Source organism: Oenanthe melanoleuca, chromosome 2 (genome assembly GCF_029582105.1).
Source record: "Oenanthe melanoleuca isolate GR-GAL-2019-014 chromosome 2, OMel1.0, whole genome shotgun sequence".
Taxonomy (NCBI): Eukaryota; Metazoa; Chordata; class Aves; order Passeriformes; family Muscicapidae; genus Oenanthe; species Oenanthe melanoleuca.
In genome coordinates this window covers 120,827,103-120,851,909 of record NC_079335.1, presented here as the reverse complement: position 1 = coordinate 120,851,909, position 24,807 = coordinate 120,827,103, and the positions used below count along the sequence as shown (strand labels likewise).

The following is a 24,807-nucleotide window of genomic DNA, read 5'->3' as shown; positions in this document are numbered from 1 at the left end:
GCCCAGTCCAGCTATCCAGCCAGCTGACTTAAGTTTTCCAGTATTAACCTATTACTCCCAAATGTGCTATTTACACTCTGCTTTATCAAAATGCTGCTCTAACAGGTTTCCTACCACTCTTATAATTTTCTTCATTCGTGTTCCAGTGATCTCACTCCATAGGCAAGAGGTACCTAGACCCATCCTATAGTGACACCTGAATGACAGTTCCAGAGAAGAAACAGTGCAGAACCTCCTTATAAGTAAAAATCTATTACCTAGTGCTCTTTAAAACAATTAACTTTATTACTTTCATACTGCATGAACTCCTAAAAAAAAATCTGTTCATTCACGCATTACTCCTGAATACTGTTCAAGACACCTATAGCTGTCTAGAAAAGAAGATTTCAACTGGTACATAACAATTTATATATATTTCTTCCTTAAAAAATATAAGAAAAGGGAGTTTTCCTAAACTTGCCTAGGAGCAGCAACTTCAGATGTTTGCAGGCCCCTAAATAAGATTAACACAATTGGACCAAAATATTTCAAATCCACAGTGTAAAATATATCACTCCACAAACATTTCAGAATGTTGAGTAATTGTTCCAGGCCTTCCCTGCCATAATAAACAACAAAGTCCTTCTACCTTGACAAATTAACAAGAGACAAGAGAAGTCCCTGGAGGAAAGTGCTGCTTGTGATGCCCCATGTTTCTGGATGCTTGTTTTCTTTCTGTACCAGATAGAGATTTCAGGCTCTGAGCAATACTGGATTACCACCTTGGGGAGAAACAAAGGGACTTATTTCCTGTCATGTTATCCATAAAGCACAGCACAAGTCTAGTCATTTGGGAATGGATATTAGGTTCTTGGTATGGATTTTTTTTTCCTGGACGCATAATGACTTTCTAAATATGTGCATCATACCATTCAAGTGCAAAGAAGAACTATTATCTTGCTACATTAGGTCATTTAACCTAAATGGGAGTAGGAAATGTCGAGTAGCTCTTAAAAAAACTTAAAAGACTACATGTCCTGCTACACTTACCGGTTTTTCTCATCCTGTTGCATTGCCTTTTTTATTTTATGATAGGGTTGTATAAGTTTTCCATTTTTTTCCTAAACTTACATCAACCAGATAAAACTGCTTTTGAAAATTAATAAAGTTCTACCTAAATTTGTAGAAAAACAGTCAAACAACAAAGAACAGAAGACCCTACAATCTGCTTGTTTAGCTATGGAAAAATAATACCTACAATACAGTAATCTGATGAGAAAACCTTTAATCCATCTCCAAAAGAGGACACTAGCAATGAAAAACATAATTACATTCACTTCTGACAAATAAAACTGTTCTTAAAAACGAATCAGAACAACACTGGGCCACAAAACAGACAAACATAAACAAATAAACAAACAAAGCCCCCAAAACAAAACATACTCAAAATAAAAGAATGAGCTTGCAACATCAACACGTAAAGTTTAAGAGGACAAGCCTTTAAAGCCTAAGTTTGCAGCTGCATCTTTTGTTTCCTGCCCTCGCTGTGCTCCCATCCACACTGGATGCCTCAGCACTTCACCGTTCTGAGCCCGGCTCGCAGGGGCAGCATCAGGACACCGACTGAGGTTGAGCAAAGTGATACAGGTCGAGGCAAACCGGCAGCAACTAGAAATCAAAGCGACGCGTCGTGACAAACCCAAGACAGCTCGGCTAGCCACAACTTTCAGCTCAGCCCCTCCGCTACGCCCAGACACACAGCCGTGCATCACGGCCCCCCGGCTCCGCGGCTCCCGCCGCGCCGGCCGCCCAGCGACTCGCGAACTTACTGCAGTGCGATGCGGGCGGAGGGAGCGCTCGGCCCGGGGATGCGAGAGAGCCCGGCTCGCTGGGCAGCCTTGGACCGGCCATCCAGCCGGGCCCCGCCAGCCAGGCGGCCGCACCGCCGCCAGCCCCCCCGGCCCGCCGGCTGCCGCAGCCCGGCCCGCGGGGTCACCGCCGCCCTCGGCCCCGCTCCTCGCCGCCCTCCGCGGCACAGAGCGCAGCCGGAGCCGCCCTCCGCTCGGGAACGGGCAGGCGCCTCCGGGCGGCGCGGTTTTAAGCGGCGGTGCGCCAGCACATCTCCCACCCCCTTCCCGGCCGGGCGGGCGGCAGGGGGGAGGGGAGAAGCGACACACACACAGACACGCTCTCACACGCACCACACACACAGAGACACCCCCTCCGCAGCCGCTCCCGCCCCCGCGCAGCTGCCGTACCTGTTGTCCAGCGCCCGCATCCCCGGGCGCCGCCCGCCCGCGGTGCGCCCGCTCCGCGCTGGGGCGGCGGTGCGGCAGGACCCGCGCAGCGCTCCCCGGGCTCCGCTCCCCGCGCCCGAGGCGCCAAGCCCGGCAACACTTACCCAAAGTTTACAGGGTCTCCCCGCCGGTGGCGGCCGCCCGGGGCTGCCGGTCGCCCTCCGTGCGCCCGCGGCGAGGAGCGGGGCTGTGCGGGCCCGCCCCGCCGGACCTGCCCGGCCGCGCTGCCGGGGGAGGCGGCGGCCGCGGAGCGGCTCCCACGCAGGTGCGCGGCCCGAGTCCGCGCTCCGGGACCGCCGGAGGCTGCGCCCTGCCCGCCGCGGCACCGTCCGGTCCCCGGCAGCCGCTGTCCCCCGGGAGGCCGGCCCGGTGCCCGGTGCCCGGTGCCCGGTGCCTCGCAGCAGCGGCTCGCCAGCCGCCCTCCGGCCCCGGCACCGCGGCGTTCCGCGCTCCGCGCAGCGCCGCCCGGGCTCCCGCTCTCCTCCAGCACCTGCCTCGGAGCCTCTCCGAGGCCAGCAACTACCCAGCTAGGGGCTGTAAGCATTTGCAGATTTACTCAGAAAGAAAAAAAACAACGAGGGACCAGAGTAGCAATGGCATGGAAATTAATATCTTTGTGCCAGTGCTACCATTTAGCAAGACACAGAACTAGGAAACTGATCAAACTTTCACTGACAGCTTCCCCAGTGTGTTCAATGGGATAATTCTATGCACTACCAACGTCCATCCTCACCAAGTCTTGAGATATCCCTCAGAACTTCAGCTGGGAACCTGATTTTCTGCTTAATTACAATGACATTAATTTCTATTTATATTCTCTTTCTTCATATATGGCAGGCACTAAAAGACTAGCTTTGAAGGGTGTTGTAGGCAATGTCGTAGATGAGATTTAGCATATTGCCAGTAATTTTATATAATAAACCCATTGAAATCTGAAAATAAAAAACATTTACCAGCATCTTTTTGGGGTTTTTTTTGGTACGTGTATCCATTCTTCCTTTCTAAAATGTGCATTTAAAGGGTTTAATTTTCATAGGATACAAGTGCTAGAAATTCTTGGAATCCTCTTTATTTTAGGAACCATGTAAATCCACGCCAGCCTGATTTTGTTTATAGAGAGGTTTCTTAAAGGAGAATTCCTCAATTCACCTAGAGCACTGAATGTGGTTCCCTCAGCATAAATGGTACATGCTCTCTATAAATTAGCTTCTCCACAATACCATAAAAGACATTTAAGTATTTTGAATTAGCACATTTCCAACCTTTTGCTTAACAAAAGACTATGAAAATTTAGATGAGTTTCCAGTGTACAAGTAAAATGCAATTTTATGTCATATAATGCAATAAGTACATATTTATACCATATACTCAGTGATACAAAGGCATTTATAACTATAATTTTGACATAGTTTTGATTGTCTTTACTCAGATTGTGTTCTAAATAATCCATTCAACTCTCTTAATAGTCTCACAAAACCAAAAGAAAACAACAGCTTTTCTGTAACTCTGGAAGACTCTGTTCTCAGATGCATAGCACGATACACATTCGCCTTTAAATTCACATCCAGTAATAAATAAATTTATAAATAAATTTATAAATACCTTTCCAAATGCCAGCTTCACAGTAGCACATGCCAAGTACTTGCCTTTAAACTCCCCATGTCTAATATATTGCTTTCCCTTTAAAACACTGATTTCAAGAGATTCTTTTTCTCCCAGGGAAGGAATTCAGTCCCAGTATATTTGAGCCTCAAGTTACTAAATATGGAGCAAAACAGTGAAATACAGTGAGTAGTTACTTAATTGTGATAAATCATTCCAGTACAACACAAAATTTTTATAGGCCTTGCAATAAAATGTTTCTTATCAGGGTATTTGGCAGAGGGCTGGTTTTGAATCACCATATTGCCTTAAAAATTGCTTTGAAGCACTCTCAGTTACACATGGTCATATAAAAAATAAAAATTGCTGCAAAAAATATGATCACAATTTGAAATACATTTTTTTTTATGTTGTGCAGAACTTCCATATATTCACTTAACTTAGGCCTTTACTGATCTCTTCTGCTGTGTATTAGAACAGGGTCCAGATTCAGTTCCTATTGAAATGGAAAAGGTCCCACAAGTTCATTTACAGTTTGGAATGACAACTCCATTGACACTTGTACCTTTAAAACTCCAAAGAAAAATTTGGAGGTCTTATGCATGGGAAGAAAAATTAACCCCTTCAATTAAGTATTTCATTTGCCCTAGGAAAACAACAACTCTCACACAGGTGAAAGCCAACTCAGTACAGCTGAGCTGTGAAAGATCAGTGTAAGAGGTGACAACGTGAAGCACTATAACATTAAGTTTCTTTTTTCCACTGGAAAATACTTAGGAGATTGTTATCCACATGACTAGCTTTAGAAACACTGCTGCATTTTGTGCTGTTTTGAGAATAGGTAGAGGATGGGGATAGATGGATTATGGTTTATGGCTAAGAGTTTCCTCAGCACAGAGCTCAGTGGCAGCATTTGTGCATAAGCATCTTTGTTCTTGTTTCAGTAGAATCTCCATCATACTGTCCCAGAAGCAGGATGCTACCCAAACTCTATATGCTCCTGTCCTCCCCTCCTTTAATCAAGCTCCTACCATAAGCAGATTAAAATATGCAAAGAGTTTGTCTGTTAACAGCTCACTCCCTCATCACAAAGAAAATAACAGATGTCTAGAAGCCACAGCCAGAATTTTAAATACTAAATTTATTATATTATATACTTAGATCTGTGTTTGGATATTTAAATGAATTTTGTTGCTAAGCATGACTTTAAGTTGCTCATTTAATGAAACTATGATGAACTTGGAATCATACTTTTTTATATGATTTACATGAAAGAATAAATCACCTAACTCAAGAATCCTAGCAGAAAAATAATTCTCATTTTCCAATATGTTTTATTTGCTTTTAATATATTGCAACAATACCAGTCATCTGCAGTTATAGTATATTAATAGTTTTGAAAGTTCAGGCTTACAAATCTGGCTTCAGTGGTGGCATTACTGTACAACATCACAGGTACAAACTATTGAAAGAAGTCTGACTCCAGCTGAGGTAACAGCAAGCTATATATAAAGAAAAACTTTTTCAGAATATATGTCTTTAAGAAACAAATGTAGTTCACCAAACTTGTTAAAGAAAAAATTAATCTTCTCAATATTTGATTTATCTATCTTAGACCATTTTTACACCATATGAAGAGTTTTGTGAAAAAACTGAAATTAATTGGAAAAAACCAAAACCTTTCTTTACAGTAATTCTGTACTTCATGTGTTTTCATCAGAAAATATCTAAATAGAGTAGACTACACTGCTCCCTCTCATAAACAGCAAATTCACAAGCAGTACTAGGGATCCAAAGGAATCAAACCATTTTGTCAGAAACAAGACCTTTCATAGATTATGTTGATATTGCTTTAATTATTTTAATGATAAAGATATACTATAGAATAGTACATATAGTCCACTTGATCCATATACTTATTTACACATAATATAACTATTTACACAGTTGGGGTGAGAAAAATTGTGAAGTACCCAAAATACACAGAGGCATTTGTAGGTCTACTATCACTCACATTACAGATATTCAATGTATAGATATATATTCATATATATAAATGTGTGTGTGTGTGTGTGTGTGTGTGTGTGTGTGTGTGTGTTTATAAAATCTAGGGTAAATAAAAGAAAATATGCCACAGAGCATAGATTTGTGCTTGAGAAAATCAAGGACTTTTGACAAACTAAAGGAAATTACATTAATCTGCTGAACTATTTTTCTGTGCTTGTTATCCATTATACCAGATACTCTTACAGAATCTTTAGCTATTCTTTCATTAATGCAATTAAGATTTAAGACTGAAAGCATTTAAATCCAGACCTGTTGAATTAACACTGGCACACAAGATTAGTTGCTTGATCCAAGTGCTACAGATCAGTCAGTCTTGCTTCTGCCCTGGGAGAATCCTAGGCTGACTCCTCTTGGAATACATTCTGAGTCATATGAAGGACAGCAGGATGCGTGGGAACAATCTACATGAATTTTCTAAGGGTAAATCTAGCGTGATCAATTCGACTGTCCTCTGTGATGAACTGACTGAATATATGGATGAGAGAAAAATAGAAGTACCAGTGGATGGTACTTATCTTGGCTTTTGTAAGGTTTTCTATGCTTGTTCCCATAACATTTTCCTGCCCCAGTTGAGACACAACAGACTGGATTCGTGGTGGTGTGAAACTGGTAGGAGAGTTGGGCTAAGAGGGTAGTGGTTAATGGGCTGTACTCTACTTGCCAATAGGAAGGGTCATTTCCCAGGAATATATCTTTACTTCTTTAAGGATAAAGGATATGTCCTTACATCTTTATCAGTGACCTGAAGGACACACAGGAGTACTCGTTCTTAAAGTCAGCAGGTGAGAGGACTAATTAACCCCTCCAAGGGTAGGAATGCCATCCATGCCTAGACATGCTGGAGGAAAGGTCTGACAGGAACCTTATGAAGGGCAAAGCCCTGCACTAGGAAAATAAAAACCCTCAGTGATGGCCTGGCTAGGGACCAACTCTGTTGAAAAAGCCCTGGGAGTTTTGTCAGACAGCAAGCTGAGCATGAGCATTGAGTCCTGGCAGAAAAGAAAGCCAATGCCATCCTGGGCAGTAACAACTATTAGCCCCCTCCAACCAGTATATTATAGATCACACTTTGAATAATGGATCATTGGATAATTCTGGCTGAAAAGACTCTCAGGACATCTCTGATTAGGATCAAATCAGATCAGACTAAGGGGCTTTATTCAAAAGACAGAGACACCATAACTTCTGTGAGCAACCTGATTAGCGCTGGAGCATACTCATGGTGAAGTTATTTTTCCATATATCAAATCAGAACCCCTCATTTCCACTCATGCCCATAACCCCATGTCTTCCCAACAGGCACAACTATGAAGAGCACATCTCTGCCTTCTTCTTAGACACCTCATGTGTTTAATTTAGTGGGCTACTGTTAGGTGTCCCCAAATAATTTCTTTCCAGGCTGGATGATCCTAGATGAGTCCATCTAGGATATACAGATTGTCATATAGATGTAAAAATGTTCTAATTACTAAAGGATTTGTTTGTAATCTGGCTTCATAATATTACCTCTAGTGTTTTAAAGAAAGAAATGACAAGTACAAAATGAGTTAGGACAAAGGCATATATAGTGTGGTAGAGTACCTTTCAGAAAATTTAAAGCTTCCCTCACAACTTACTCTTATCTTTACCTTCCATGTACATATGCAGGTTTTCTCCCCTCTGTTATTCCTACTTCAAAGAGGGACCTTGAACAAACCTTAGATCAGCAGGAGGATTTTCAAAGATATGATGGGGCAATGGGTTGACAAGGTCCTGAAATCTACATGAAAAATAGTATTCATTTCAATAGGATGCAGGAATGAGCCCTTAGCCATACTAAACGAGAGATGTTTGCTCAGTCTGAAAAGAAATTATTTAGTTAAAGATTACTTAAGAAGTAGATGTCTAGCAGCTCACTCATTCTGAAACGCTGAAATATAAAAACTACTAAGCTCTATACAAATATTACTGTACCTAACTGGGGCAGGAGGTTGGGAAGCAAAATGCGCTTACTGTCTATTTCTGGATGTAGCATTATAAGAGTAATATGCATGTTTTTTTCACTGCATTTCATTCTATATATATATATAAAAATGTTATAAAAAAGAAGCATATGGCTAGCAGACATCAAAAAAGGGAGATATATTTATTTATATATCTCAAATATGCATATAATTTTAAATTATGGTTTTAAGATTAATTACCATATGTATGTTTACTGAACTGTCTTAACTGTGTGAAAAGATAAAACATGTCCTTAAACATTTGTTGAATTTTAACACATTAAGAATCACTATTTAACATTCAATGGCCAGTGTAATTGTACAGGAAGGCTTTTTGTTACAGTTTAAACTTAGTTCAAGAACAATTGAAGCATAATATATTCTCTGTAATTGTTAAAAGAACTGATGGACAAAATTATTAAACTTAGATGATTTTAGTTCATTCACAGTAATCATCTAATGCAAAGATCATTGATGTCACTAAAATACAAAATGAAAGACATTGAGGGACTCCTGAGTGTAGTGTCTTTCTTCCTCTGTTTTCTAAATTTCTTCTAAATTTGGCTCTGTGCATGTTGGTTATGTTGAATATCACGCCTGCACATGTGCTTCACAGAGGTAAATTAATGAAAGGCCAACAGTGGGATGTTGTGCCTTAAAAAATAAATATGCAGGAGAAATTTATAAGAATCATCTCCCTGCAGTTTTTCTGATGAGAAAAACAGAAATTATCACAGCTACTGTTCCCTAGATTCGTGTATTGACAGAAGTGACATAGATTGTATGTCTGCCACAGAGTCAGTATAGAATTTGCATGGATTATAATTAAACAAGTATCAGTACAGACATAGCTGACTAAAGAACTAAAGAATCAATAATGAAGAGAAAAATGGGTTTAATTTAATCTAGAAATTTCCGTGAGAATGGAAAGCATTTCATGTAAGTTGTAAAAGAAAATGGCAGTATTTTCCTGGTTGATGCAACATAAGGCAAGAGCGAAAGAGGAACATGTAACAAACCAATAGTATTACAATTTTCCTTAGCTAGAAAAAGCACTCTACAAAAAACTCAGCATCAGAAAAAGAACAAGAATGATAAGAAATTATTTTAGGGTTGAAATTAAAAAGTACACATATGCCTGTCATTCACAATATTTGAGTATAACTTGTCATAAAACCATCAAGTGAACTAAAAGAATTCAAAACTTGCATTGCTAACTAGTTAGATCTAACTAATTAGCCCTACTTCGTTTGAATTTTCATTAAATGTGTTCAAAAGAAAAACTTTTTGGAATAACAACAGATAGGAGATATACTATGTTAGTAAGCTAGAATTATAGATCAAGCTGTATTAGCATGAGTACACCTGACTGGTAAGAATAATTAACAAAACAATCAGCATCAAGACTTAGGGTTTTGGTACTATTATTCTACATATTCAAGAGGTATATGCATTATTATGGCTGAAAGTTAATAGAACTTAAAAGCTGAAACAAATTAGAAATAGTTAAGAAGAATTATGTCTAAAAATAAATTTTAAAAAAGAGTAAGAAGAGAAGAAAGAAATAATTACACTTAATTACTTTAAAAGAAAGATTTTTAGAGAGCTAATGGAATGAATTTGGAAGAACATCTCCAAAAATGGCTTGTATCAGTGAAATTTAAGTCAGGAAAGCAGAAAGGTGGGCTGAACAATGAAAAATAAGAGTACTTTTTCTTCAAGATAGTAACAAGGAAGCCACTAGCAGACTTCAGAAAGAAACTTTTTGTGGATTCAAGGCAATCAGAAAAAGAAGAGAAAACAGTGGCAAGGAGGGGCTAGTTAGCACCTACTCTATATATAGCCCTTAAATCTCAGATTCTTATATAGTTTTTGGTGGAACTTAGGATTTTCCTTTTCCTCCATCTGAGTTTTGTTCTGATGAAATGTCAGGGATCTATTTAAATTAGTTGAACAACATATTTTATAACAATATAATAAAGGATATTTTGTTATATCTAAAATAAAGTAGATCCCTAAAGAGGCATACTTTTTACTTTTATGTACTTGGTGCTGCTGTCTTTGCTCACTGATATATTTTAAATATTTAAATGTAATATTCAAATTAGTGTTACACTGCAGATACTTCAAGTAACTCGGTTTTATGTAAGTGTTTTGTTAAAAGTTAATAAAATTTCTATTCTTAATACTTTCTACTATCATTAAAATGCTTGTGTCTTCTAGCATTTTGAACATGCATGTAACAACAAACTCATTCCACCCACCTTTCTGAGAATAGATTCGCATACAGCTTGCAGGGAAAATTTCAGAAATTTATCAATGCATTTTTGCCTTTGTATTTTGTTTTACAAGATGTTAAAAACTAAGTTCTCTTCTAGTTTTACTTTCATAGATATCAACATAGTTTTTTCTAGATTTACAACATATAAATAGGATGAAAGCAGCAGGATCCTGTGAGTAAAGCACTCAGTGGTGAGCTTAGATAATTTTGCTGTCTACTCTGGTTCTGCTATTGGTCCAGTATTTGACGTTGACATCCAAGATCAAGGCATGTAAAATCAGCACTGTGATTTAAGACTGCAATTTTTAAAATCCTCCTTTAACGAAACAAACCTCAAGTATTCAGTCAGAAAGAAAGAAAAAACCCAAGTAACTAAAGTGCAACTTTCAAACATGCCCAAAAATTTCTTGTTTTTGTTAATACTTAATAGAACAATGCCTAGGCCACCAGTGGGCCATTTTCTTTCATATACCCTTCAGGAGACTAAATATAACACACATTTCAGTCATTCCCGCTGTTAATACTTAATCAAGGTCTGTACAAACCACAGGGAAATTGATTTTTCACTCAGAAATAACCCCAGAAGTCAAAGAGGTAACGTTCCATAAACTTATGAGAATCTCAGGATGGTTGAGGTTGGAAGGGAGCTCTGGAGGTCATCTGGTCCAAGCCCCCTGGCTCAATCAGCATCACCAAGAGCAGATTGCCCAGGGTTGCCCAGTGGTTGAGTACATGGCCTGAGTGGCCAAGTTCAGACTTCTCTTCCTGAAGGCTCACAAATCTGCAAATCTTCCTACCTGTGAATGCCAACCAATACAGAAAAGATGAATTGGACAAAACTCAGGAATGGTACTGTACTGATACTCCTACTGAGGGACAAGAACTTGATTCCACCTTCTGTTTCTTCTGGATTCCAGGATGCTTTTCTACCTAGGGGGGTCTATAAAGCCGTGTTTTGAACTGAATTTTTATACAGTAAGATTTCTTTGAATCAAAAGAAGTGGCAGAGAGAGATTCCACCAAGAGCAGATTGAATGTTAAAATTCTGGCAATAGTGAAGGAGAGGACTTTGAACCCCTTCAGAAAACATTTGAAACAACTTCTAATTGTGATGTTGTAACTTTCTCATTCTCCTGAGAAATTTTAAAAAAGAAATGGTGACACTTTTAAGATGATGTGAATACCTGTTGATATTTTGGATATGTGAGTATGTGCAACACCAGGAACAAGAGATATATTGAATTTAGCATTAAACAGCAAGATGGAAGAACCACATACTTAGAACTTGATTTTAAGTGTTCGCCTAGATAATCTAATCAATCATTTATACCATTTTACAGCAAACCTTTTAACTACTTACATATGTTTTACTTCTCTAGACTGAAATTATCTGGAGCAAGGAATTTCTCTGATGTGAATACTTACACAGTGCCAGCACAATGGAGTAGCAAATTTGATCTCTTATGAGTCCATGAACTGTATGAACTACAACATTTATAGCTGTGTGGCATAGGAAGTGTTTGCTTTTAAAAGCTAAATGAAACCAAAATCAGGAAACCAAACAATAAACACAATGCATGCATTTGCTGCTTTCTTGGTTTAACTTTTTAGGCCAATTTTTTTGCACTCAGATTTTGAGTATACCAACTAATTTAAAGCTTCTGTTTTCTTTAATTGCTTTAACAGTTTTTATAATATTTTAGTTTTAATAGCTTTGTGATGCTGAGTTTGTTTCAATGTACAACAAACACTCTGATTAGCCCTTATTTTCAAAACTGTCTTGAATGGAATTACTTCTGTCTGTCTGCTAATATGAATAAACATGCACAGCCCCTTTCAGAACAAAAACCAATCCTGATGCTGAAAATTGCTCTAATTTCTATCACTTATATATTCAGGCTTATTATCTGGAAACTATCTCCTTGATATTGTACATTTGCATATGCATGAGTAGTCATCCACCTGCATACAGTTATTCTTGGTGCAGTGCTTTAGCACTTGGGAGTTGGAATTTCAGACATTATACTCAATTTCTACTCTTTATTGATTGATCCTTGATTCTTCTGTAGGAGGCTTCACCTGATATAGATACTGAGGGAAGTAGAACTGGTGGAGGGGAAAGGGAGATATCTTGTTCAACTAGTGCTGCAACTATCAGAATTACTATGATGTATGGGGTTCTGGAGTAGGATATGCACAGGATTTCTCCAGCTCCTCACCACCTTCTCAAAATAGACATACAGCTTGCAATTGTCAAAGTTCAACAATCTCCTGTTTTATTGTATTTAGTTTGTTGTCTTGGTTTGGTTTTTAATTCATGATGGTCAATATAAAGCTACAACTCAATTTATTTTTAGAAATGACTATAAATTCAGGTCTTATCCAAATGGTACACTGCTTTTAAAAACAACTTTCAGCTTTCAACAAAGGCAACAAAATAATTAATGCAAAGCTAATTTTACTGCTAGAAAACTAAGACATATTTCAGGCTGAGGAATTTGGGACCCTTCAGCCTGAAGAAGAGAAGATTGCATGGAAACCTCCTATCAACTTTCCAGAGTCTTAATGGGCCCTACAGAGAAGAAAAAGAGCGACCTCTAGTCAGGAACTGCAGTGATAGGACAAGGAGTAAAAGATAAAAATTGAAAGAGGAGACATTTAGGTTAGATATTAGGAAGAAATTTGTTAATGTGAGGGTGGTGAGGCGCTGGAACAGGTTGCCCAGAGAGGTTGTGGATGTCCCAACCCTGGCCGTGTTCATGGCCAGGCTGGATGGTGCTTTGAGCAACCTGGCTTAAAGCAGAGGGACTTGGAACTAGAAAACCTTTAAGGTCTCTTCTAACCCTTTACCTTTCTGTAATTCTATGATATAACAGCATTTTATATAACTCACCCCCATTTGATTTTAGTAGAAAAGCTTAAAATAGCTGGTGCTGTTACAAATGCATCCATGCTCCTTCGTACTATTTTCTTAGGATGGGCAGAAATCTCCAGGATGAGAAATTATTGTAAACTTTTTGAAAACCAGTGGCTAAGCAGATAAGAGACAGTTTAGCAACTTGGCTGGGAAAAAGGTTTCAGCATAAGTGAAACAGTTACCTATTCTGTTTGGTCTGTCAGCTGATTCAGATGCACACAGTGGGAAGCAGGGACAATTTGGGTCACTTCCACAACAGAATAAGGATTGCAAATTACAAAGAGCCAATGCAAGGTCTCTTTGAGACTGAAAGCACTAAGAGAGATAATACTTGGCATGAAGCACTTGAGAAGAGACTGGAGAGAAGAATTTGTGAGACTTATGCTGTGCAAACACTCTGTTCCTGTAAGGATCCAGTATGGTTTTGTACAGTTACAGTACAGCCCCTTCCAGAGACTCAGATCTTTGCAGGTTTCTCAAGACACCACTAAGGATTTGTGGCAAAGTTGGCCATGCAATTTCACATTTCCATTTCAAATAGAAATGTTTTCAGCAAAGCAATTTTAGTATGCAGATACAGCCACTAATTGCTCAAAGCTACTTCTAAAATAACTGAGCTACTTCCTCAGCATGAGGGATCAGTCTATTCCCAGAATGGCAAAATTTGCAAGTTTTATCAGAAGCAAAAGTACACAAGAGCTGCTTCTCTCCTTTCTAAGGAAAAAAGTGCCCTGCATTTAGGACAAAGTGCTGAGCTTTGACTATACTGAAATCCACAGCAAATGAAAAGACCTCCCAATTTCAAAATCCTTCACATTATTTTAAATTTTTAATTAGATGACACAGCTCTAGTCAATTAGAAGTTATTAAATTACACCATTCAGGATACACTGGGAGGAATTAGTACATATTAGTAAATATTTATTAAAAAGGTGGTGGGATTCTCTTTTTCCAACATTAGAGGCTACAGATGGGGTCCTAGATATATGAAAACCAAGAGATCTTTGTTAGTTACTGTCATGTAAATGTATATAATGTTAAATAAAGAGGTCAGAGAAAAACTGGTGGATGCATACAGGTAAAATAATAGATTACAGAATGGCTTGGTTTGGAAGGGACCTTTAAGATCAACTGTTTCCAGCCTCCTGCCATGGGCAGGGACATCTTCCACCAGATCAGATTGCTCAGAGCCCCATCCAGCCTGGCCTTGGACACTTCCAAATATTAACTCATACTAACTTTCAATATTTTTAGGAAATTAAATAATGACAAAGAGTAAAGAGAAAAACGTTCTGGAAGCATAATAGAAATTGAAAGTTCCCTTAATGAGCTATAAATTAGGGGAATACATAATATACATATATGAAAGGTAAGAACAAAGAGAAATTCCCCACATTATAATGCTCTCAGTATGTAATCCTTTTTCCTACTAATCACATCTCAGCTAGAAAAAAAAAAACAAAAAACAGTGGCTCAGATATTTGCTTTAAATATCTGTAAGGCCCATAAAGAAGTTATGCTGATTTTGTAATATTTGGCATTAAATGCAGCAAAACAATTAAAAAAGTGATGATACACAGTTTTTAGGAAGATGACAGCAAGGTTTTAGTGATCCTGAGATAAACAGTGCTGAAAAGTAAACTGTAGTAACTTGTCAGAATCATAGAGACTATATCTGCATAAAAATAATGCACCTGAATAAGAACTGTTTAATATTAATTACTAAGAAAAATGTCTTTGAAAAACATCTTCATACTAAAAGGCATTCAGAATAATTGTTAAGCCCAGGAAACAGTAAGTGATGCTACAGTTAGAAACCTTCCAGTTTTCCCTGCTGAACTGATTGAATAGATCAAAAATTCAAGAAAGTTGCCTAATTCACAAAAAAAGAACAAAATCATTAGCACTCACCTGTTAAAACCCCTTGCAAAGAAGCAACACTTTGGTTTGCTGATGCCCTAGTATGCACTACTTTTTAATGGCACTATGAGCTGTCAATTGAGATTAAGTTCCTTGAAAAGGTCTTTTCATTAAATAAAGCTTCTTAATAAAAGTAATTGCTTTTCTAATTCCCCACTGGGCTGCTGGAGCATAATCCAGTAGCTACTATATAAAAAGTAGAGTCTCAATCACTTCAATTGATATATGGACTGGAACCATAGCACCAAAACCAAAGCCTTGGCAAAATAATATATAAGCAAGAATGGGACTGAATATGTTGCAGAAAATAAGTAGATGTGCTTAATAATTTTAATGCAGAAAAAGTTATTTCAATGTTTTGTTATATTTAGGCTTCCTTTAATTGATGTATTTTCAACAAAGAAAACATAGGAATAGAAAGAGCAGCAGCTTTCCCTTGCAATAGATAGATCAGATAGCTAAGGGAAATTGTATTCTACCAACCCAGCTAAGAGAAAAGCATATGAAAGGAAGTTTAATGAATAGTCTTACTGAAATGTTTAAATTTTTATTCATGAAATAGCCAGCGCTTTCTGAAATTTAGACTTTAAAAAAGAGATTATGTCTGGGCAGACTACCTTCAATTTGTATCAGATTTTATAAATCACTTGCAAATTTGGTGCTGTGTAATAAAAGAGGTTTTTTTATTTGGTTGGTTGGATTTTTTTACTTTATGGAACTAGCATGTGGAACTAGTTGGTCTGCACAGCAGATAACCAAATGATTTCTGTTGAGAAAATGTATCCTTGGAAAAGCACAATGGACACTGATCCATGCTGCACAGCCATGGAATATTTGTTTCTTTTCCCAGATACTCCAGGCTGGTCAAAGGAATGGAGATACTCAGATCCTATGGAACAATCAGCTGCTGTGTTAAAATGAAAAATAGATATGTTGCAAAACAAATGGAACCTTTCAGGGTGCTGCTTTAACTAAACTAATTATTAGTTTTTATTAAGAATCACAAAGATTTTGTTACCTAAACCCCATGATATTACAGTGAGCATCAACAGATCCTTTCTCTTCCTGGTCCTGATGCTGACTAGCAGGATAACTAAAAGATTCCTCTTTTAGCCTGAGGTCTGCTTTTCCACTCACTTCTCTTCCTAAATGTGAATTAGGTATAACTGCTTCTTTTTGTATAGCACCTGCTACAGATGTAGTACAATTCCCTATAGGCTGTCCCTACGACATTTTAGTGAGACAGCTGAGAGATATTTTGGAAATAATAGTTAGAAAACTAAAAATCACTCTTCTGGATGTGTATACTCCACAGAAGCCAGAGAGGCTAGTTTCCAAATTTTTTCTGGGTTTCTCTTTACAAATGCAGAAACACTGAAAATGCTTGAAATTAAATAGTTGACTAGCTTTCCACCTCTTCCTACTAACTAAATCTCCATTAGATAATAGTGAAATTTCTTTCCACAGAATAATTACAAGGAGTTAATTGAGCAAACTGGTCAAAAACACAGAAAGATTTTTTTTTGTCTATTTACACTTTGTTTGGTTTTTAAATTTTGTTCTGTAGCAGGCTGCCTTACATATTTATATTTTGTCTCAATTTTTATAATTAGAAACCATATCTGTTTAGTATAGATCATAAGTATTGAGTAGATTTTCTACATTAAGCCAATCATCTCTCAGAGATGATTGACAGAGAAAAAGTGAAGCATACTTAAATAGAGTAACAGACCCCTTCTTCCTTGGATTGTGTAAAGAATGCTCTCTTTAGTTGTCCTGGCTTTTACTAAGTTTTTAGTTGTAAACAACACAGAAGAATTTTAAGCACCCTGCAGAGGTTTAACTAAAGACTTCTAATGAAAGATTTGCAATGGACTGATTGTAAGGCTGCTTGGAATTCAAGCAATAAAATTGCTTTGGGCAAGTGACCATAAAGTAACCTGTATTGTATATTAGATGATTAAATCACAGGATATTCCATAACCAGCTTCACTGCTACCTTGTTATCCCCTGATAGCTGTGAGAAAATATTTTTTATCTTGCAAAATCAATCCTCAGCCTTGAAGAAACAAATGAAAGCTTTCTTATTCATTAATTAAAAATAAAAAATAGTTTGTAGCTATGGGAAACAATGTTCACCTTCATTAAAAAGTAATTTCAGACATTGATTTTAAATATGCTTGTCTATATGTAAATTGTCTGTTATGCCAAATGATTTATACATCAGAAATGCTACACATGGTGTGAGCAGAAACAGGCAATCACCTGTGAGATACTAAGTTCTCCTGCTTTACTATGTGTACAGCCTGATCTTAAACACTTCCTGCATTGCTAGTAGTTGACATTATTCTGAATACAATCATTATAGATTTTTATTATTTTCAACCTGTTTCTAAACAGGGAGATACTTATTGAAAGATCCTTTTAATATCTTTTATGGATTTCATTCTATTTCTGTATATTTTCACTGGAGCTTGACTGACAATAAATATTTTGCATTTTACATATATACAAAAATATCCAATTAAACTGCTGTAGTCTGTGAAGTTACATTACTTATAGGCATTAAGATAATTGCACACTGTTCAAGAACTACCTCCTGTTCAAAACATACCTATTTACCCCTAAAAGTCTGAGCAAATGTTTTTCTCTTTTTAAAGTGTACTGTTCATCCCCCAAAAATTAAATCAAATACAGAACATCACCATCACACACCAAATTAAGGGGAAGCTCATGAACACACAATAGTATTATTCTGTCAAAATAATTTATAGACATATAGAATAATTGCAAAAAGACCCCTTTTTCAAAAAATCATTAACAAAAGCAGGACAAAAAATTCAATAAATTTGATAAGAAATGTTTTTCCAGACATATATGGTCTTTAAAGATCATTTTAAAAGTTAAAATGCATCATCAGCCCACTGGAGCAGAAATTTATGAAAAAAAACAACTCCTTCTTTCTTATATTAATTTATCTCAAATTCTTGGATAGCTATAGTAATTTCTGGATCTGGCACTGAAGCTGGAAGACAGGTTTGCTCACATCCCACAAAATCATAGAAACTGGGTTTAGAAACCCACAACAAGCTTATAACATAAACCCTAAGGGTTCTTTAAGTAAGTATTAGCTCACACTTTAAGAGGACTGGTTGTCCATTACTGGCAGTGAAAATCAATGCAGTTTATAGAATCTAGAGATGCTCAGCAGCCCCAGTGTAAGTGTCCTTGTGGAACTGAGCTGCCAGGGCTGTATTTGTCCAGGCTGCACCAAACAGCTCCTTATCAGCTACACAGGGTGTGCATTTTTTTCCACATAGACACCCATACATGGGCATTTCAATGCCAGTGCCACAATCTGCTAGCTGAATTTTGCTGCTGTCACTGAGCACATCTTTAAAATAGTGCTTAAGATAGAGGACAGTGAGATTTTTTTTTTTTTCCTTATTTTAAAGGACTATTTCACTTGAACTTTTAAAGGAATATTCAGAGTTCACTTAATTAAAATGGAGTATGCAACCTTGACCTCCCAGTAATTAACTCTTCTTTTTTTGAAAATCAGTAGCAATTCCTTTTAAATCAATGGGGTTTTTCTGTCTCTGTGGAAACACTGCTAAACTTCCAGCTTAAAGACCTGTACCAGGACAATGGTACTTTTGCCAGACCAGCTCTGACAAACAAGATGTGTTTTTTAGATGTCATGGCTACACAGTTCTCTGCAATTCTCTGACCTGAGAGATCTCAGTTGGGTTCTGACACTTTGGTGTCTCATGGAGTTGGTATTTCATACTCACATTTTTCTTACACCCAAGCAGCCCAGTCTGACTTCAAAAGAGCTCTTGAGGCCAAGACCTTTGGGACAGGCAATAGGGCCCTTGTAGGACCATTTCTGATCTCCTCTGCTCTTAGGTGAACCCCAAGAGCAGCAGGCATGATGTGCCACAGATGGGACAAGCTCAAAGTGCCTATGGCATGGGCTGACCCATGAGACTCCCATAAGGCCAGGAGAAATACTCTCTGCATTGCTTCACAGATGCCACAAGGAATTTTCCAGAAGATAAATATTTTGAGTTGGCAGAACATGTGCCTTTCATAGCCTTGTCAGGAGCTGGCTCCTACACAGCAGTATAGAGACAACAGCTTGCCTCCTCCTGGATGAGCATCAGTTAGGAAATAAGTTGGTATAAATTCATTATACTAAAAAAATAAAATAAAAAGAAAGTATATTACCATAAAACTAAAAATAAACAGTCTTAGGAAGAGAATTACCAATTTTATTGTTTTATGAAATATTTAATTTACTATGTGTTCTGATTTAACATGGCTGTTTGAACAAGAGCGCTGAGAAGCAAGAATACTACCAGGGCTAGTGTTTATTCCAAAAATGCTTACCACCTGTGGCTCTGCATATCTTCTATTCATTTACAGATGTGGATCAGGAGAAGAACAGAACAATTTGATTACCTCACAGGTTTGAGCTGAGCAGTGAAAAATTTCAAAACCCATCCTTGTCTTGGGGCTCAGTTTCCATTAACTGTAAAGTTAAAACACTTGAAATGCATTTACACTTGAAGTATAACATGGAATAACACTAAAGCAACTGTAATCTTATTAGAAGATCCCACTTTTAGTAATAGTGGTTCAATTGAAATCAAGGTGTCTGCATCACTGAATGACTCTGTTTTCATCAACCAAGTGATTTTGCTTTACAAGTCTGCATTTTTGGGGTAGTTAAGAAAGAAAATAAATCAGCCTTGCATTGTCATAACCAACATTGATGGAGTTAGTACTCTAGGCTGACCGTAAAAAAGACAGAAATGTGCAAAATACAGCAAACTGAACTTTGTGGAGTTACAGTAAACTAAACCAGTCTGTATAGTGTGGAAGAGTGTAGAAATGAAAACATGCAGTAGAAAAGTCAGAGATGACAGTTTCTCCAATGCTATCCCACATACCACTTGATATTCCTCCTAAACTCAGTCTTTGCACATCAGGCGTACTTGCAAATAACTTTGGTAGAAACATTATTCATGTATGCTTGGTGTCTGAACACATATTGTACCCCAAGGAATGGCACACAATCTATGTTATTCTACCAATAACACTTTTGTAGTGTACACAGCTGAAACTGGCTTTGTCTGCATCTTCCATAATGTGTACTACCTCAGATCAGCAGCTTTCCATTCAAGCTTTAATCAAAACAATACTGAGCTTTCACATGGGGCAGTAGATAAGCCTTTTGCTAGAAGCTGGCTCAGAATCTCCCCATTGATTCAAATGTTTCTGGAAAGTTCATTTTAACTAAAGGCACACATTTTTGCTGCCCAGTGAGAAGGTTTATTCTCTGAAGGGAGACTTGCTGCAAGAGTGCAAAGCTTTGTTTAAATAGCTAACTGAAGCAGAAAAAAAGCATGGCAATATCAGAAAGAAGACATATTTCTGCCATGGTAAGTCTGTTTTACTGATGTAACTAAAACTTTCTTCCTAATGATTCACATACAATTTACTTCCTTCCACTTTATACTTCTTTGGTCAAGAGACTTTTCAAATGCACCCAGCTGAACTAAAGAGCTGGTTTTGTTAAAGTAGAAACTAAAGGTTACTCTTATAAGAACAATCTGTAACTCTTCATTATTTTACATGCTGCTAATAAGCATTTAACAGATTTGTTTTACAAAATGTTTCAGCATGTCAGTGGAATGGAAAATTATTTTACTTCCATGCACAACATAAATAACATTGACATAAAAATACATACTCTTGGCATCAGCATTGCCACTATAAAACTACCATCTAGAGCAGTTTTAGGATTGCATTATTGATACTATCTAAGAACAATAGCTTGACAATAAAAAAACAAAAGGGCAAGAGCAAAAAAATTCACATTTTTACTAAACATAGTCATATTCTTTGCAATTGAAAAACATCAGGCTCGTGCATGGAAAAACCTCTTATTAGCAAACTCTTTTATGATTTTCACAGCCAAAAAAAGTAAATTATACCCTGTGTGCCAGGCTAAAACTGTGGCTCTGCAGTTAAAATTTTGACAATGGCTATTGAAATGGTAAATAATAAATACTATTTTTTGCAGGGAAAAGATCTAATCATATTAAATAAAAAGAGTGCAAAGTGGTGTTCTGTGTGGCATGGAATAGCATTATTTCTCCATGTCTTGTTCTCCTAGCACTTTGAATAAAGGGGAATATTTGCTTACAGGGCAGAAGACCATTAGAAATTTCAGACATAAGTTACAGCTTTTATAAATTATTATTCTTTGTTGTTTACAGGTTGGAGGTTCTTTAATTAGTTAAAAAAAACCAACAACACCCAAAACAAACAGAATTTTAAAGCAGTGAAATAATATCCCTTTCTACCATTACAATGGTGTTTAGCCCCAGCTGTAAATTTGCAAGATCAATGAGATGAAAGATAATTGCATCTCAAAAAAGGACATGAAATATTTTCCTCCAGGGTACTTAAAGCAGAAAAGTTAATATATTTTTCAACAACAAAGAAAATCAAACCTTGGGTTGCAGAAAGGGCAGTCGGAATCTCCGAACAATAATTATATTAGAACATGATGTGGGACAACATATAAAGTGTCTGGAGTCCTACCACAGCAAATAAATTCCAAAACAAAGTAGTGCTCAAATTATCTGTGTTATGCATGTACAGGTTCTGCATCTTCACTGATTCAGGCACGTGTTCAGCACTATCACAAATGCTTACAGACAAATCTACTGTGACTTAGCACTCTTAAAGCTCCATATGGTGAAGTAGGTGGCAGGATAAATTTCTTGAGCAGAAGTCTGTGTGTTGAGAAAGTTATCCCTAAGTGAATCATTGCATAATGGAGTAAAACACTTTCTGCTATGTTGTTTTTCAGAAGATATTTCTTTCTATTTACACACAGGTACACAGAAGCTATTTCTTAATTTATTCTTAAAATGAAACTAATATGCTTAATAAATTGATGACAGATTCGAAATTAAAATAGCAAAAGCATTGAAAAGGGTAAGGAGACATGGACACACTCAACAACCAAAGTTAGGATTCTACTTTTGTTCCTTAAAACAAGCTCCTATGAAAATTCACTTTCAACAAGATTTGTAGGATCTGATCTCTGGAGAATAAATAAACCTCAGGGTAATGAAAGTAGTATCAGTTCAAGATTTACCTTCCACCCTTTAATATATTCCTTATCTTCCTCCCACATTCTCTCTCAACTTTGCCTCAACTCCCCAGAATTTCAATTGGAAGAACAGTGCTGGCAAAATTGAGCTGAGGCTGCAGAGAATCTGTTTGAATGTCTGTACACACATAATGCAATAAACCCACAACTGGAAAAACCTACACATGCATAATTGCCAGCCACCTAATTTCTGGATGAAGTGTAAATAATGTATTCAAAATCCAATTACTAATATTTCACATGCTAAAAGAAGCTGGCCTATGTTTAGCTCCTCAGTCTTTTAAATCTTGATTCATAGCTGTTGTAGAAATCTCTTCTTAGTGTAACCCACTTAAGCTCAGCATAACCCAATCAAGGACAGACCTTCTAGATGTTAAAAGCCTTCTGGGACTGTAGTTTACAGCTTCAAAAGGAATACAAAATTTCCTGTACAAAATAAGAAAAGAACACTTAAAATATACACTTGTCTGTAAATAGATTTTTTGATGGTGCTATTTGATTTCTATTTGGAGGATGAACACCACAATACTGGCTACAATACCAGCTCTCCATACATAAATATTGGCTTCAGAAGCTGGGTTTCATTTTTTATGACCCAGAACTAAATACAACAGCTGCTATTTAGCAAACATAAAATCATCTCATGTCTGATAAAAATAACATACTTATTAATGTTGCATTGCAATGGATTTGTTGATGTTGTTGTTTATTTCAAATGACTCTGCAATGCTGGAAAATGGAAAAATTATGAAAGGCTGAAAAAAAAAAGCTTTTCCCAAAAGAAAAACCCAGGGATTTTCAGTTTTCTGCTGTAGACAGGCAAAGCCTCATGCTCCAAAGCTGCACATACCAAGTTATAAAACCAGAGCTCCTGGGAATCAGAGTGAGCAGTTCCAGAAGCATCAGAAGATGGCATCTGTATGGCTCACTTTAGGGATGCAAACACCAGTGTCAAGGACTGAGCAAGAGATTTGGTGCATACCCAAAAAAAGGCATAGAAGCATTTTTTGCACTAGTGAAGTCCATAGTTGGGATGTAAAATTATCATAAAAAATTCAGAGATGTGCTGAGAATCTTAATTTTAATTTTATACAAACATGGAGTCTGTGTTCTTGCATATTTTCTGTGAATATTATCAAATAGTAGCCTGGAAACAACCCTGAAAAATGAGAATTGGAAACTAGCTCGCATGAACTTGTTAAGCTAGGTTGCACTAACACTAACTGTGATAAAATTTTAAATGAGGTTCTTGCCACTAAAGATTTGCTTTCCCTTGCTTTTCCAGCTGGTGCTACCATACCCAAGAAAGCTTTTAAAATGTAAACATGAAATATATAGCCAAAGAAACAGCCCCTTAAGATCAATCTTCAACCCCAGAGAAAGATAGATAAAGAAAAGTAATGTAAAACAAATCCCTGTAGGTTTGTGAAGAATTTTGCTACAAGAATAAGGGTAAGACTGACATATTTGAAATTCCCTAATGGTAGCTTACATGACATTGTTCTGCATAGCAATTTTTTGGACATATTTTGAGACTTAAAGTTCTTTTAAAAACTTGAATATGTGGAAATTAAGAAAATACTGTCTTCAGTGAAGGCAGCTTCATCAACAGAAATACAATTTTTTGCAACCTTATTTATTGAAAAACAATTAGCTTGTATGCATTACTACTCAGAGGGTATGTTCTGCTTAAAAGAATTTTGATGGATATAATTTCACATCATTTCCATAGCTAAGTTGAACTTGAGAGCAGTGGAACAGATTTTGGCATTACTATAAGGCATTTGTAAATGAGGAATCTGCCAAAGTAATTGGAGTTTTATTTTCATGGGTGACTCATTACTTAGCTGAAAGCAGCTTGGGTAGCAAACATGTTTTCCAAAATTTAATCTGAGAATATCAGAGATGATTTTTTCAAGCATCTTTGAAAGTACTTGTTCTGACAACAAATTTTGTGATTGATTTTAACTTGTTAAATCAGATGTTAAAAGTTTACTCATTTTAACAATCCCTGAACTACTTCAGACTTCTTAAAGGCTTAGGATGACAGTTTTTGTCTGATGCCAGACATCATAAAAACTATGTGTCAGAGCTGGAACATTTAAGAGACTTCTAATGGGTTTTTTATTAATGTTTTAGATGCATTTCTGAATACTTTAAAAATTAAAAAGCTAAGATAAAAGCAGAGTATTTTATCTATAATAATTTATTTCATAATTATCTTGTGTCTTCAAGATGGTTACAGCTAGATTTCTTTAATTTGAATCAAAAGAAAAATAAAGCAAAAGAAAGTAGCAGCTGACCATCTGTGAAGAAACCATTGCCTCTAGCAACACCCAAATATAATAATTTACTCCTTCTGAGGCAAAAGTTAAGATAAAACAGCTTTTAACTGAAGAACAATTTAAGGCTTCTAATCATGCAAGTTCAAAAATTTATATTTTTATTTAACCAAAAGTTTTTGTTTCTTAGATTTTGCCTAAAAAAATCATGTTCGATTTATCCCAACTTCCAAAATGAGAAGATGCCTTTGAATAACAAAGACATCATATACATTTTCAGGTCCTTCC

The 24,807-nt window shown here is 37.0% G+C and overlaps 1 protein-coding gene across 4 annotated transcripts in view; it reads right to left on the bottom strand.

The window, feature by feature from the left end:
• DGKB (diacylglycerol kinase beta) overlaps positions 1–24,807 on the bottom strand; it is a 382,002-nt gene that overhangs the window by 333,253 nt on the left and 23,942 nt on the right. Inside the window, exon 1 of one of the 4 annotated variants that reach the window (XM_056485298.1) lies at positions 1,809–1,973. The exons of 1 other annotated variant lie outside the window; for it this stretch is intronic. The gene's annotated coding sequence lies outside the window, so the exon portion shown is untranslated. Of the gene's footprint in view, positions 1–1,808; positions 1,974–24,807 lie in introns of those variants that run through there. 2 more of the 4 variants (XM_056485299.1, XM_056485301.1) reach the window with 2 other exon arrangements.